Below are 12,601 nucleotides of genomic sequence, written 5' to 3'. Positions count from 1 at the left end.
CATTGCGACTCTCGGAGGTATCGGAGCGAGTGGATTGTTCGGTGGCGCTGACGTTGGAGTCGTGTGAAGAACTCATGAGTGCCTCTGTTGGTTGGGCCGATTGGTGTGGTGGACATCGTCGGCGTCGATGTTGACGTTGCGTTGGCACGTGTGTGGCAAGGGGTGGGGGTGATGGTGGTGGAGATGATGAGGAACCGGTGCTCGGCGACGTTGGTCAGGCTGTCAGTCGAGTTGGCCGTCGAAGGCACCGGCGTTGTGAAGGTTCGGGTGCCATATCCCGTATTTGTACCGGTGGTGGAACGCATAGAACGGGTTGTTCGGCATGTATAGGAGCAGGCGACGGAGACGGTTCAGCTCGTGGTAGAGAGGTATGTGCGCCGGTGGCATATGAAGTGGAGAAGGAGAGGGGGACGCGTCATTGTGCGGTAGAGATTACGACGAGGATGACTCACCGTCAGCCAAATCAATGATTTAGGGTGCCAAAAATCGGCGTCGGCGACTATTGACGGTGAAGGGCGGCTCGGCAGTGGCGCGGCTACAGGTTCTCACCATGGATGTGGCGAATCGGCGATAGGAGGAATGGTGAAGGGGTTTCAACGGCTATGGACGTTTTGTGAAAAAGATTGGTAAAATTTTTTAGGTTTTGGGGTTTTATTTGGCTGAAATGGGGTGTTTGGCTGCAAGTTTTGGGGAATTTTAGGGCAGGAATGCGCTATTCCAAGCTAGAATGGGGATGGAAAAAGAGCTGTTTGGCTGCAGGTTTTGTCTTTTCTTCTTTTTCTCTTTGTTTTCATTTCGGTTCACTTAGTTAGAAGAAGAGAATTTTTATTAATATCCAAAATAAAATAAATAATTAAGTAATAAGTAATTAAAATAAAATAATAAATAATAAATAAAAGAAAAAGAAAAATAAACATTGGGTTGCCTCCCAACAAATGCTTGTTTAACGTCGTTAGCTCAATGCCGTGAATGGTTCTATGGTGGCTCTAACTGAATTTTCTTGACCAGGTGGGCTTGAAAATTCTCGTAAAATGGCTTCAATCGTTGGCCATTGACTATTAACTGCTTTCTTGTTTCTTCACTCTCTATTTCAACTGCACTATGTGTGAATACTTGGGTCACAATAAAAGGTCATTGCCATCGAGATCGAAGTTTCCCTAGGAATAGCTTTAATACGGAGTTATAAAGAAAAACTTTTTATCCTACCAAAAAATGCTTTTGAGCTATTTTCTTATCATGAAATAACTTTGTCTTGTCATTATAAATGCGAGCATTCTCGTAGGCATCATTACGAATTTCCTCTAATTCTTGAATGTCTAATTTCCTCGCCTTCCTTACGGGTTCTAACTCCATGTTACATTGTCGAATAGCCCAATAGGATTTATGTTCCAATTCTACTGGAAGATGGAAAACTTTACCAAAAACAAGTTGATATGGGGCCATGCCAATTAGTCATTTATACGCCACTCAATAAGCCCAAAGTGCGTCATTAAACCGAAGACTCCAATCCTTTCAGTTGGGCCGAACTGTTTTCTCGAAAATAGTCTTGGTCTCTCTGTTCGAAACCTCTGCTACACCATTCGTTTAGCGATGGTAGGCTATTGCTATACGATGATGAACTCCATATTTTTTCATGAGTGCCTCCATGACTTTATTGCAAAAGTGGGTACCACGATCACTGATCAAAGCTCGAGGTGTGCCAAACCTAGAAAAAATAGTTTGCTTTAGAAACTCCATAACAGTTTTAGCATTATCATTACTAGTAGGCTTTGCTTCTATCCACTTGGAAACATAGTCTACTGCAAGAATTATATATACGTTTCTAAATGAAGAAATAAATGGGCCCATGAAATCAATACCCCATACATAAAAAATCTCACCTATATGAATCGGGGATAGAGGCATTTAATTTCGTTTAGTGATGTTACCTGTATGTTAAAATTTATCGCAAGATTTATAGAAATTATATGCATCACGAAAAATTGTGGACCAATATAGCCCACACTACAATGCCTTGTGAGCAGTACATTTAGGGCCAAAGTGACCTCCACAAGCTTCTGTATGACAAAAAGTAAGTATAGAGGTTACCTCGCTTTCTGGAACATATCGTCTTATTATCTGATCTGAATAATGTTTCCACAAGTATGGGTCATCCCAAATGTAATATCGAGCTTCCCGTCTAAGCTTGTCCTTCACGGAACGTGCTAACTCGGTGGGCAATGAACCTGTGGTTAAGAGATTTACTATATCCGCATACCATGGGTAATGAGCCTCAGTCGAAAATAAGCTCTCATCAGGTAACTCATCCTTTATAGTAGTGTCAACGTTAGGTATTCTTAACTTACTCAAATGGTCCGCTACCAAGTTTTTGCACCCCTTTTTGTCACAAATCTCGATGTCAAATTCTTGGAGCAGCAAAATCCATCCAATGAGCCTTGGCTTTGCTTCATTCTTTGCGATCAAGTACTTGAGAGCTGCATGATCAGAAAAAAACCACCTTAAAACCCAATAAATATAATCGAAATTTATCCAAAGCAAATACAATAGTTAGGAGTTCTTTTTCTGTGATGGTGTAGTTGCTTTGTGCAACATCTAGGGTTTTTGAAGCATAGTAAATGACATGAGGCTCTTTGTTAATCCTTTGCCCCAACACTGCCCCCACACTGTATTTGCTTGCATCGCACATAATTTCAAAAGGGTTTTTACAATCTGGCACTTGCAGTATAAGAACGAACACCAACTTCTGCTTGAGTGCGTCGAAAGCCTCCTTACATTTTGTGCTGAACTCAAATTTCTTATCCTTTTGTAATAATTTGCACAGTGGTTCAGCTCCTTTCGAGAAGTTCTTTATAAAACGCCTGTAAAATCTTGCATGGCGAAGGAAAGAACGAATTTCCCTTACAGTAGAGGGATATGGCAAAAAATTTATAATGTTAGTTTTGACCTTATTGACCTCAATTCCCTTAGTTGAAACTACGTGTCCTAGAATCAAATTTTTGTCTACCATAAAGTGACACTTTTCATAATTCAAGACAAGATTAAATTTTATACACTTGTTTAAGATTATTGTGAGATTTTTAAGGCATTCATCAAAACAATTCTCATGCACAGTAAAATCATCCATAAAAACTTTGATAATTTTTTCCACATATTCGAAAAATATACTTATCATGCATCTCCGGAAGGTGGTCGGTGTGTTACAAAGTCCAAATGGCATCCTTCTGTATGCAAATGTGCCGAATAGGCACGTAAAAGTAGTCTTTTCCTGGTCCTCTGGCGCAACTGGGATTTGGAAGAAACCTGAGTATCCATCAAGACAACAAAAGTGAGTTTTACCATCTAATCGCTCAAGCATTTGATATATATAAGGAAGAGGGAAATGATATTTTCTAGTATAAGAATTCAACTTCCTGTAATCAATGCAGACACACCACCCATTTTGCACTCGAGTTGGTACCAAGTTTCCTTCAACATTTTTCTTTACTGTCGCGCCCGTTTTTTGGGCACAACTTGTACCAGACTTACCCATCTGTTGTTTGAAATGGGTAGTTTATGTCAGTATCCAGCAGCTTGATTATCTCTTTTTTTACTACCTCCATCATATTCGGGTTCAACCGTCATTGCGCCTCTCGTCTTGGCTTAGTGTTTTTCTCCAAGTAGATCATGTGTTTGCATGTCAAAGGGCTTAACCCTTTTAAATCGGCAATGGTCCAGCCAGTCTCCTCCTTATGATTTTGTAGTACCTGGATCAAACTTTCTTCTTCGAGCTTAAAGAGTTTATTGGAAACTATAATCGGTAGGGGATTAACTTTCCCCAAAAATGCATACTTAATATGTTCGGGAAGCGGCTTTAATTCTAAATCTAGAGCCTGCACAACAGAAGGTAAAAGTTTAGTGTTTGATGGAGACAATAACTCATTAACAGATCCATAATCATCAACTATAAATTCAGATTTATATTCATAAATGGACTCAAAAGTCTCCTCTACTAAAGAATCAATTATGTCGACACGGTTTACACTCAATATTTAGCTTAGATGACTAATAGCATAGTAGAAATTAAACTTCGGGATCTCCTCATCAAATTCCATCGTAAGAATTCCGCTTTGAACGTCGATTTTGGTGCTAGTGGTACTAAGGAAAAGTCGGCCTAACAAAAGGTCTGAAGATCCAAGAGCGCTATCCTCCTCCATTTTTATCACATAAAAATCTGCAGGGAAAATAAGTTCATTAACTTTTACCAATACGTCCTCGAGAACTCCTTCGGGATGCACAATGGACCTATCTGCCAGCTCAATGATAACTCCTATTTTTGTCAAAAAACCTGCTTTAAGTGATTCATATATAGAATAAGGTATTACATTTATCGAGGCCCCTAAATCGCACATAGCCTTCTTGATTCCCAAATGGCCTATCTTGCATGGTATTGCAAATATGCCCTATCATTACATTTCGCTGGCATTTTCCGCTGTAACACTACAGATACATTTTTATCAACACTTACCTTTTCATTACCTGTTAATTTTCGTTTGTTGGTGCAGAGTTCTTTAAGGAACTTGACATACCGCGGAATTTCTTTGATGGCATCCAACAGTGGTAAATTGATCTCGACATTTTTGAATGTTTCGAGGATCTCCTTGTCTTCTTTGCCTTTTTGACACTGATTTAATCGTCTTGGAAATAGAGGTTGGATTTTCGGCAATGGAGGTTTCGCTCGGACCTGTTCGTCATTTTTGGGATTTTTTTGGGCGTTTTCTTGGCCAAGATTTCTGCCAAAAATTGGTTCCAGTATCTTTCCACTTTGCAGCGTTACAACATTCGCGTTTTGTCTCAGGTTCAGTTCTGTTTGTGACAGCAGCTTACTTTGAGAACTCATTTTCTCAATTGATGTGGTCAATTATCTTATAGATGCCTTCGTTTCTTTTTGGAAATTAAGAGTTTGCTGTTGGAAATAGAGGTGTTCATGGGCCAGCCAAAACAAATTTTAGGCCCGTTTTCTAGACCCAAGCCCGGCCCGACCCGACCCGACCCGAAATATGGATCTAAAAATTTGTCTAAGCCCGGCCCGAAATAAAATTATTATCGAATTTTAGTACGGTTTAATTCAAATTAGTTTTAAAAAGGTATAATGATAAATTTAATTCTTAAATTTTTTTTAGCTTATTTCATTAAATAATTTTTTTTTAAATATAATAAATCAAATACATTTAAAACATAAAAACAAATATTAAAACAAGAAATAAATAAAAAATGAGACTAAAACAATTCTTAAAACAATACACAAATTAAAAATATAATAAAAAGTTGTTATATTAAAATTGAAAATAAAATGTAAATATGATTAAAAATAAAAAAATATTTTTAGTATACAATTTGGGCCGCCCTGGCTCGAGCCAAAAAAGTTTTACCCGAGGCTCGGTCCATTTTTTAAACGGGCCTTATTTTTACCCAAACCCATATTTCAGGCCTATATTTTTACCTAAACCCTTCCATTTTTCATGCGGGCCGAGTCGGGTAGCCCGACCAATGCACACCTCTAGTGGGAAATCAATGACATTAGTTGCTAATTTATTGACTATAGTTTCTAGAGAAGTACCTGAATCTCTTGGCTGTTGTGGAAACTGATTTTGGTATGGCTGATTATACTATGGGTTGGCTCTATAACTTAAGTTAGGGTGGTCCCTCCATCCTGGGTTGTACGCGTTAGCATAAGGGTCATATCGCCTTTGTGGTGGCCTAGGGTAATTTCTTACAGCATCTAAATGAGCCCTAGTATCATCATACAGACTGAGATATGCATCAGTTGTATGTTCAGGTATAGCACATATTCCACATACTCGGGCTGGTTTTGCTTTTTCTGCAACAAGAGAATTCACAATATTAGTAAGTCTATCAAGTCTATCCTCAACAGTAGAATTATTTAGCTGGTGAACCCTTCTAAGGGGTTCAGGATTGACTCGAAACTGCTGAGAATTTGCAGCCATCGTGGAGATCAAGTCTCTGGCTTGCTAAGGAGTCATGTTGACCAACGCTCCTCTACTAGCGATGTCTACCATATTCATCTCCATGGTTTTCAGGCCTTCGTAAAAGTATTGGAGAAGAGATTGCTCTATTATACCATGTTGTGGGCAGTTCGCATACAACTTCTTAAATTGCTCCCAATAATCGTAAAGAGACTCTATTTCTTTTTGTCTTATTCCAACAATTTTTCTTCTTAACTTAGCTGCTCGTGATGCTGGAAAAAACTTGTTGAGAAACAAACGAGAAAGATTAGCCCAAGTTGTAATAGATCCAGGAGGTAAATAAAATAATCATTCCCTAGCAGAATCTGCTAGGGAGAAAGGAAAAGCATGCAATTTGATTTGATCCTCAGTTACCCCCTGAGGTTTCATACTAAGACAAACCATATGAAACTATTTCATATGTTTGTAGGGATTTTCGTTTTGCAACCCAAGAAAAGTTAGAAAAAGCTGGATTAACCCTGACTTCAATTCAAAATCAGTATCCATAGTAGGATACGCAATGCACAATGGCGGTTGTTCTATCGGAGCTTCGGCCAGTTGCCGAATCGTTTGAGCCATTGGTTGATGTGCCAAATTAGGGTTTTCGTTAACCCTGGCCTTAAACACTTCTTCTGGTGAATTGACTTCTACTTTTTCACTTTCAAATATTTGAATAGGGTTTTCGTTAACCCTAGACTCTGCTTCGTCGTCGATTCTAATTTCTGGATGTGGATTACTTTGAGTCCCAACCACCGCTGACTGCTTTTTCCTTAGCTTTGTTTCCTTGTGATTACCTCTTGTAGTCTTTTCAATCTCCAAATCAAACGCAAGAGCACCTAGAGCAGATTTGGTCATAAGAAACAAAAAGACAAGATTAGTACATTTCTAGTCCCCAGAAATGGCACCAAAATTTGATGCGGTCATTGAGAGCACCAAAATAATCCTATTTCCTAAAATAGTGAACAAGAACAATAAAGAGGAAGTAGGGTCGAATCCTCAGGGACCGGATTGCACGAATGCTTGTTTCTCGAAATCCTAGGCAGAATCGTGCCCAAGAAAACCTGCGTTTCTGAAAAAAATAGATTTTTAAAGTTTTGATCTGAGAGTGAAATAAAATAAAAACGAAATTAAAAGTTAATTTGAAATTTCAGAAATTAAAAGTAAAAATAAAGTTGAGAAAAAGATTTCTTATGGTGGATTTCTAGCCTCCGGTTGTCTCGATTCGCCTTGGGTTCAATCTTTGGCTTTTAAGTGACCCTTCTGAAGCAGAATAAGCTAGTTATAGTGGAAGAAGACACCTACGACCACCAGCTCCAAGAATTTAGACTTAAGATTTGGCGGAACCTAACTCTAGCCAATAATCGCTTTTGTGGGACTACCTTCTGCTAGATTATCACTTCCCAATGGCGAATACCACGCCATTTTATCTCTTCGACTCGCCAACTTCTGACATAAAAAGCCAATGAACCGACTGTGCAACCTTCCCAAAAAACGTACAAAGCGACCGTTCCTTGCACAAGTTGAAAAGATCACCTATTAAGAGACATGGACGGAAGCGTTAGCCCCGTAATATGGAGAAGCGATGAATACCCTGTTGAGAAGGCTAAGCGCAGATTGTAAGTCTCATGAACCTTTTCGGGGAATTTCGACAACCTTCGGCTAGATTAAATTTAGTGGCTCATGATTTTTGGGGAAAAAGAAAAAATAATGGAAAGGGAATTTTTATCGAAAGAAAATATGGAAAAAACAAAAAGACTAAATTTATGGGGGAGAGAGTGTTTACATCAAAAGATAGATAAAATTTGTGTCATTTCATCCCCTATTTATAGTACTAAGAAACTAGCCTATTCCTAATTAAATTCTAAAAGATAAACACAAATAAATAAAGATAATTAAAGATAATTAAAGATAAATAAAAATAAATCTTAAATTTAAATCTAAATAATTATCCTTAATAATTATCCATATATAATTAAACATTAAATAGAGTCTTATGCTATAAAATATCTTCTTTTACATTTTTGCCCCAAAAGTCTTCCACACTTTGCATTTTCGGCACCACTTCTCTACTACTTCGCATGTTGGCCCACTTATCTCCAAATTCATGCTTTTCCCTTTAAATTTACTTTTGCCTTCAATTTAGTCCGTAAAAGATAAAATACCATAAATAGCCCAAATTAGTAGGATCATACTCAAAATAAACGTACAATTAGCACATAAAATTAGTCATTCTAGAGTATTATCAATTAGTATTCTTCAAAAATGTAGAATTTAATCCCTCTACTTTCAGAGTTTGAAACTTAGGTCCAACTATTGACATTGTTAATTTTGTTTTCTTTGTTAAATTTGTTTGTATAACATTTCAAAATTTAAAAAAAAAACACTTGGTAGCCTGTAACTAAAAATAACAATATTGTAATAAACATCAATTTAACAAAAATAATTTAATAGTTTTAACAATTAGACCTAAAATTCGAACTTTGAAAAATAATAAGATTAAATTCTTGAAAATAAAAATATAGGGACTAAATTTCAAATTTTTGAAGGTACAAGGACTTAAAAAATTTTAACCAAAGATTTATAGTAATTACTATTACGTATAATCCCATAAAACCATAAAAAAATATTAACAATAATATGTGAACAGCAAAAAGTAGTGTAATAAAAAAATAATTTCTATAATGACTAGTAAAAAAGTTATTGCAAACGTTCAAAAAGCAAGCGAAGCAATTTGTGTGGGGTAAAATATTGGCCATTTTACCTAAAAAGGCCTTTTTTTTAATTTAATTACGAAAATGGGCCGTTTATTGAATTATTTATTGGATTAGGTTGTTTTCTACGAAAATGTGTCCACGTCAGCGCGTTTCCAGAGTACGTGTCAGGAAAATACTTCCCTGGGGGAGCGTTTTGTCCACGTCAGTAGAAAACGCTTCCTTGAGGGCACGCTTTGCTAACGTGGACAAAACGCTTAGGAAAAAAATTAATTGAATTAGGGTTTAAATTAACTATTAATTTTAAATACTAAATACTAAATTAGAGTTTAGGGTATTAAGGTTAATTGATTAAATTAGGGATTGATTAAATTAGGGTTAATTGATTAAATTTAAGGCTAATTGATTAATTTAGGGTTAATTGATACATAATGGTTTAAACATACTATTTTAATATTTTATTTCTTATAATCTTTTAGTAAAAAACTCTTAAATAACTCTTAACGTGTAAACAATAACTTGGTAATTCGATTACTTCAGCGTTTAGGTTTTTCTCATTATCAATGGCTTAGATCATTTTATTTTTGATCTACCGGCTAAGTTTCTTTTACCTTGTAACAAGCTCATTTCTAATTTTTTTTAATTATTACTTTCCAATATATATACACGAAAAAAAATTCCTAAAGATAACATGATTGCAGCATATATACATACTGGCGCTATGCTAAGTTTTAGGGTTTCGAGAAAAAATTAATTGAATTAGGGTTTAGGGTTTTAGAGTTAATTCATTAAAATAATTATTAATTTTAAATACTAAATTAGAGTTTAAGGTATTATGGTTAATTGATTAAATTAGGGTTTAGTTTTTTTTAAATTTGTGTTTAGGGTATTAAAAAAATATAAGGAATATTTTTTTTGTCTTAGGGTTTGCAGTTTAGGGTTTCTGCAAGAATAATTTTAAGTAGACGTTTCTGAACAAATAGTGTCGAAAACGCTTGAAGCAGGATGCACTGTCAGCAAAATTTCTGAAAAAAGCTCCCACGTGGACGCTCTTTTGCTACAGTAGTTCGTAGAAAAATAATTCTGAATAAACGTTTCTGAACAAATATTGTCGAAAACGCTTCAAGCAGGATAAACTGTCAGCAAAATTTCTGAAAAAAGCTCCCACATGGACGCTCTTTTGTTACAATAGTTCATAGAAAAATAATTCTGAGTAAACGTTTCTGAACAAATAGTGTCGAAAACGCTTCAAGTAGGATGCACTGTCAGCAAAATTTCTGAAAAAAGCTCCCACGTGGACGCTCTTTTGCTACGGTAGTTCATAGAAAAATGAGGCTATAAATGAGCCAAATTTTATTCTCAGGTTGCATAACTTACAGCAAAAAAATTAGAGAGGCTAAGAAGAAAAGAAATTGAAGATGAGTGAACGTATTAGTGCTGTTATTTACTATGATGGTGAGGTCTGCAACACCGAGAATGGTGTTTTTTTATTGGATAACACATCGAGACTGGTTTTTAACTAGAACATAGATTTGACAGAACTTCGCAAAAGAATTAGGCATAAAATCTTTGGAACGATGCTAATGAAAGTTTTGTCTATTAAGTATCGATTTTGTGCTTGAGTTGATCCTGTGACATATGACTCATTCGACATCAAAGGCGCTCATAGATTGGAGGTAATGGTGCAGACTCATCTCGCTAGTGGATCACCTTATCTTGAGTTATATGAACAATTTTCATCGCCAAATGATGCATTTGCAGCTTCAACATTTACTGCTGGTTGAGAGGAATACACGACCCCTGCCCGACACTCCTTTAGTGGGTGGCAAAACACAAAAGCACCCGTGTTTAGTAGCAGTATGGAATATCCAACCCCTGCACGACACTCCGTTAGTGGATGAGACATGCACCTCAGTAGGTCGATGTTTGATGCCGGAAATACGTACTGAGGAATGACATCAAATTCTAGTGGTTGACAATCCACATCTGATTGGAGACGTTGTGAAACATCCATAAGGAGGGATGATGTACTCTCTACGATGTCCAGCGGTAAGGGGACCTTCTACGTTGCATATAATGATGGGTCAGATAATGAGTCCGATGCGGATCCACCTCAAGAGGCGGCCCCGATGGTGCAAAAGTTGCATTATTTTCAGAACCAGAGCCTGTTCCAACCATACCTGAAGATGTTGGTTGAAAGGGGTTCATATGATGAAAAAGAAGATCCGCGATTCAGGGCGTACTCGCCTCTAGCCCATATGCATAATGTCGATCTATCTCAAGATGATGTGTTAGAGTTTCCAGATCTACCATACAGAAGGCGTGACCGTACAAGTTCCTCATTGGATTCAGGTGAATTGAAAGTTAGTAAGGAGTTTTCCAATAAAAATAGTTTTCTCGGTGCATTAAAACAACATAGCATCATGAACAGGGTTAATAACATGGTTAAATCTAAATCTGATAAGTTTGAGGCAAAGTGTGCAGTGTAAGACGGTACATGTTAATAGAAAATTATGGCCTTGTTTAGGAAAAAGATAGGCCTGTGGAAGATAAAAAAGTACAAAGGTCCACATACATATATTGCTGGTGCAGTATCACTAACTGTTTAAAGTTTTTTAATAGTACTATTATTGAGTACTGTTGCATTTTTTAATGTACTTCATTGACAGGTGTTTCGGAAGATCATCCTAAGATGAATTCAGATATGTTAGCTACCTTAATACTACTGACGTTGAAGGCGGATCCCAAAAGTTCAATACGGGTCTTAATTGCCAATATTCATAGCCAGTTGAGGTACACGTCCTCTTACCGTAAGGCTTAGATAGCTAAGCAGAAGGCATTGAAAAAGATTCATGGTGGGTGGGACGCTTCATATAATAAAGTGTGGCAGTGGTGTCAGGTGCTGGAGAGATATGTCCCAGGTTGTATAACAGACTTGAAACGGGACCTGCATACTATAACGACCTATTACTCCGTGGATGCCAAGTATTTAAGCATCTGTTCTGGAGCTTTAAGCAATGCCGAGACACATTTCTATATTGCAAGCCATTGGTACAAATTGATAGTACCTTTATGTACGGTAGATATACCCATCGGCTATTGCTAGCTACGACACAGGATAGCAGTGGGAGAATCCTTCCAATTGCGTTTGCAATAACACCGGGGGAGTCAGCTGATGACTGGGAGTTCTTTCTTTCTAGGTTAATGAGGCATGTCTGCCCCTAACCTAATATCTATGTCATATCGGATCGGGGCGTCAGAATACTAGTCGCAATTGATCGACAAGGAAGCCTGTGACATTGCACACACCATCGGTATTGCCTAAGGCACGTTGCGTCCAACTACTACAGGAAATTTTGATTTACAAATGAAAAATAACAAGTGACCAACATGGGTATTTAATATCTATTAATATAATTTCGTTTTGTAATATTGAATTTATTTTAAATGGAAAAGTGGTATGTAATTTTCGCTATCAACTTATATTGGCAGGGTATGAGATAAGTAAGAACCATTTTCATGAGATGTTGGTGGTTTTGAGTTCAGCTAACGAAGAAGGCGCAAACTACCTCTGTAACATACCTTTCGAACAGTGGACACACGCATACAACGGCAGCCTACGATATGGTCATATGACCTCAAACCTAGATGAATGCATAAATTTTATTCTAAAAGGAACACGTCATTTATCGATAACATCAGTTGTTTGAGAGACATATTTTCGTTTAGTAGCATTATTTTTGAAACGAGCAGCGAGTTATAAAGGCCAAATGTAAGGAGGCTGTGTATGGTGTGCAAAGGTATTGCAAGAAATTAACAAGGTGAAGGCACGGGCGAACACCATGCACATAGTCTGTCACGATCGAGACAACCTATGGTTTCGTGTGA

Source organism: Gossypium hirsutum, chromosome A10, assembly GCF_007990345.1.
Source record: "Gossypium hirsutum isolate 1008001.06 chromosome A10, Gossypium_hirsutum_v2.1, whole genome shotgun sequence".
NCBI classification, from domain to species: Eukaryota; Viridiplantae; Streptophyta; class Magnoliopsida; order Malvales; family Malvaceae; genus Gossypium; species Gossypium hirsutum.
Note: the sequence above shows the minus strand (reverse complement) of the source record.